The sequence below is a fragment of the Mustela lutreola genome, chromosome 5 (assembly GCF_030435805.1).
Source record: "Mustela lutreola isolate mMusLut2 chromosome 5, mMusLut2.pri, whole genome shotgun sequence".
Lineage (NCBI taxonomy): Eukaryota > Metazoa > Chordata > Mammalia > Carnivora > Mustelidae > Mustela > Mustela lutreola.
In genome coordinates this window covers 164,930,053-164,934,826 of record NC_081294.1, presented here as the reverse complement: position 1 = coordinate 164,934,826, position 4,774 = coordinate 164,930,053, and positions in this window count along the sequence as shown.

Sequence of the window (4,774 nt, the reverse complement as noted above, 5' to 3'; positions counted from 1 at the left end):
TTCTCCCAATGTCCTCCAGGTTATTCCTTATGCTCCACAACTAAGTGAAACCATACGATAATTAACTTTCTCTGTTTGACTTACTTCATTCAGCACAATCTCCTCCAGTCCCATCCATGTTGATAAAAATGTTGGATATCCATCATTCCTGAGGGAGACATAATATTCCATTGAGTATATGGGTCATATCTTCTTTATCCATTCATCTGTGGAAGGGTGTCTTGGCTCTTTCCAGTTTAGCGACTGTGGCCATTGCTGCTATGAACATTGAGGTACAGATTGCCCTTCTTTTCACTATAGCTGTATCTTTAGGGTAAATACCCAGCAGTGCAATTGCAGGGTCATAGGGAAGCTTTATTTTTAATTTCTTAAGGAATCTTTACACTGTTTTTCAAAGTGGCTGCACAAACTTCCATCCCCACCAACAGTAAAAGAGTGATAAAATGTTCACATTGTAATACAAATTAATAATATTAAAAGAAAAAAAATCAGACCAAGTATTTAGAATATTAAATTTGAGAAAATGATCATATTCATTGAAATGATCAATTTCAATGGAAATTTTTATTTAATGCAAAATTCTATTAAAAATGTTCACTGTTTCCAATAAATAAATAAATAAATAAATAAATAAAGGGTTGTGTTGTTTTATGCCTTATTAGGATAATGCTAATTGCTTTAGTAGATAATCTTCAAGATCTCAGTGGCTCAATGGCTACAATCAAAGAACTGTACTTCTTGTTTGCTGAAGTAAAATATAGACTGCTGATAGGCAGATGGCTTTCTTTTGAGTGACATATCAGTTTCCTAATCTCCTGACATCTTGTTTCTCATGATCTTCAACACTGATTTTTATTATTATTGTTGTTACTATTATTATTATTATATTTGGTTTTCTCTGCCTAAGAACAAAGAAAGTTCTCTTATTCTCTCTTTATTCTTTTATTTTTTTATGTTCATTTAGCCACTGTATAGTACATAATTAGTCCTTCTAAGTTCATTCTTTTCATCTGCATCAAGCAGGATCCAGGAAGCATGTGGAAACGTTAGTGGGCCAACCCTGAAAGTGTTTCATTGACCTTCCCCTAATAAATTCAAATCCAGTCACATAGCGATAGATCACTGCAGGAGAGGCTTGGAAGTATGTTTAGCTCAGTGGAAAGGGGATAAGAGGGAATAGATTTGATAAATTATCCTGTCACATTTGAATTAGTTTGCATAAAGCCTATAAGTTGGTTCCCAGTGGGGATACTTTTTTTTTTATTCCTTTACCACTTTACTTGAACATATGGTGGTATTAGAAATACTTCTTTTTTTTTTTTTTATTTGACAGAGAGAGATCACAAGTAGGCAGAGAGGCAGGCAGAGAGAGAGAGAGAGGAGGAAACAGGCTCCCTGCTGAGCAGAGAGCCTGATGCGGGACTCGATCCCAGGACCCTGAGATCATGACCTGAGCCGAAGGCAGCGGCCCAACCCACCGAGCCACCCAGGCGCCCCTAGAAATACTTCTTGAATTGAACATACTTTTCTGCCCATGATGGGAGTTCCTCATTCCCCTTCCATGAATCTGATATTCTTGGTCCTTTCAATATAGAAGTGATCTGTCTTTGGAGACCACATTAGTTATCTACTGCTGTGTAGCAATTCTCTAAATATAGAACAGGAAACATTGATTACCTCACAGCTCTCCCCATAAGCAATCTGAGTTAAGCTTGACTGGGTCCTCTGCCTTAAGAGTTCCAACAAGGTTGTGATCAAAGTGCTAGCAGGTGCTAAAGTTTCATTAGTTCTCCTCTGGGAAAGGACCTATTTTCAAGTCCAGACAAGTGTTGTCATCAGAGCTCAGTTCAGTCCTCCTGGGTTGCTGGACTGAAGTGTCCAGTCCTCTTGGGTTGCTGGACTGAAGTCTTCAATTTCTTGCTGGCTGCTGATCAAGAGCTTCATTCACTTCTGTGATTTTTTCATGGGATATCTCATAACAAATAGCTAGCTTCATTCAAGACACAGGGGAGGATGAGGAAGGAGGGAAAGAGGTGGAGAGTCAAAACAAAATGGAAGTCAGTCTTTCTGTATTCTAATATCATAAGAGATAAGATTCAGCTCTTGCTCAAGGGGAGAACACACAAGGTCATGAATAATGGCAAGCAGGGATCATTGGGCCAGATGTTAGCCTATCACAAAGATCTTCCAACTTCATAATATTGTTGTCAAAACTTTGAATTTTAGAGTTAGAAGATACTTTAGAAAAATATACTTTAATCTTATCCCCAGTAATTTGTATCTCCCTCTTATTTCAAGTATGAAGAAATTACATCTTAGAAAATGTAAACAGTTAGTCACAGATCATTCAGGTACTTAACAATGAACAATTCCAAGGTCCACTTATTTTTATTTTCTTGACTACATGCAGAAATTTTCGATAAATTATTTCTTGAGTTGTTTTAAACTTGTACACGATAATTATTTTACTTATAGAACCCTTAGGGAACAACTAAACATGTTCTAATTCAGTATAAAAATCATTCTCATGAATAAGGACTCTGAAGGAATGTTTAGAAAACCATCCATATAACCAAATTTACCTTTCAAATTAATACTTTTAGTTTATATGTGGATATTTATCATGTAGATAATAACTTAAATATTAATCTACTTCAATTTTATACAATTATAAATTTTATGTACATAAAACTTCAAAATATCTACATATTATAATGATATCCTCAGACAGCCCTTAAGTCTTGAATAGAGATTTATAATTATATGTGTCATTATTTCCCTTTTTCCCCATGTCTTGATATATTTTTTGATAACTATCCTATATATATTTGTCAGGTAAATTAATAATTTCCCTTAGGCTCCAATATGAAATTACCAGCACAGTCAGAAGTCAGACTAGAAGATTTGTTCATGGTTGTTGCATTTTATGTTTGATTCTGCTACTTTATTTAAACCTGAGTTAGTAGCCTGCTCTGCAACTTTCCTTTTACAGGTCTTTCCCCTTGTATTGCCACATGTGTAGACTCAGACCTTCACTTCCCACAGCTCTCAGCCCATAACTAAGTAGTAAATAGGTTCATTACTCCTAGAATAATGTGATAACCTTTAGGTCTCTGGTGAGTTCTTGTGATGGTGAATCTTTCTTGGATGATGTTGTGACAGTAGACATTCATTCTGAGATCTGTCCCATTTCCAACATTGTCTTGTTGTTAAATTACTTTTTATTCCAAAAGGTCTTGGAGTCTTCTTTCTCTGATATCCAATCCCTTATTAAACCCATTCCAGCAAAGGATATCATAAATGCATGACCTATGATCTAACAGGCTGTCCTCTATGAGGAGGTACTGAGATCCACAGAAAAAATGTCAAGAGCTGAAGACCCAGATCTCTGAAGAAGTCACTGTTGATCTGTGAGGAGAAGAGTGTGGAAACATTCTTGGTACCCATTCACACACAGAGCAAATTCAGCACCTCTTTGTCCTATCTTCTCTCATCAATTGATTCTTCTTTATCCACACACTTATTTGACTTCAACTCTATAAACCAAATAAAGCCACGTTTATTTTTCCAAAACTCTATCTTCCTTTCTTTCATTTAAAAATTTAATCTTCTGCTGATCATTCCCATCTCTCTCTCTCTCTTTTTAATTAGCCATCAACTCTGTTAAGTATTTTTTCTGTAATTCCTTAAAGGGACAGCATCTCAAATTCTTTTGCACTCAGTCTCTCCCCTTTTACTGGAAAATCAAAACCTAATTTCGCTGATTATAGCTAAATGAGAGGAAAATATATGTGTACAGAAAATGTGTTAGTGGCATCCAAGGAGATGAACTTTGCTATTCCTGGATTATTGACCAACAATGGCGGATGGAGCATTTCATTTCTTGATAAGTCCCAGTAGTTTGTTTTGCTTTTGTTTCCCTTGCCTTTAGACATATGTCTTACTGCCTGTGTTCTCCTTTAGGAATTTATTGGATTCCTGTTTCACATTTAGCTCCTTCATTCATTTTTAGTTTATCTTTATGTATGATGTAAGAGAATGGTCCAGTTTCATTCTTCTGCATGTGGCTGTCCAATTTCCCAGTACAATTTATTGAAGAGACTCTCTCTCTTTTACCCATTGACTATTCTTTCTTGCTTTTTTCAAAGATTAACTGACCACAGAGTTAAGGGTTGGTAACTGGGTTCTCTATCCTGTTCCATTGAGTTATTTGTCTGTTTTTGTTTCATGCTATCTTGATGATCAAAGCTTCGTAATATAGCTTGAAGTCAAGCATCGTGATGCTCCCAGGTTTGGTTTTCTTTTTCAACCCCTATTCTGGCAAATAGGGGTCTTATCTTGTTCCATACAAATTTTAGGATTGCTTGTTTTAGCTCTCTGAAAAATGTCAATGCTATTTTGATAGGGATTACACTGAATATGTAGATCTCTGTGCAGCATAGACATTTTCATTTTTTTATTCTTCCAGTCCATGGACATGGAACGTTTTTTTTTCATTTTTTTGTGTCTTCATCAGTTTCTTTCATAAGTGTTCTGTAGTATCTACAGTAGAGGTCCTTGACCTCTTTTGTTAGGTTTATTCCTAGGTATCTTATGATTTTTGGTGCAATTGTAAATAGGAGAAATTCCTTAATTTCTCTTTCTTTCATCACATTGTTTAGTCACATTGTTTAGTCACATTGCAACTGATTTCTGTGCATTGATTTTTGTAACCTGGCATGCTACCAAATCGCTGTATGAGTTCTAGCAATTTTGGGACAGAGTCTTGAGTTTT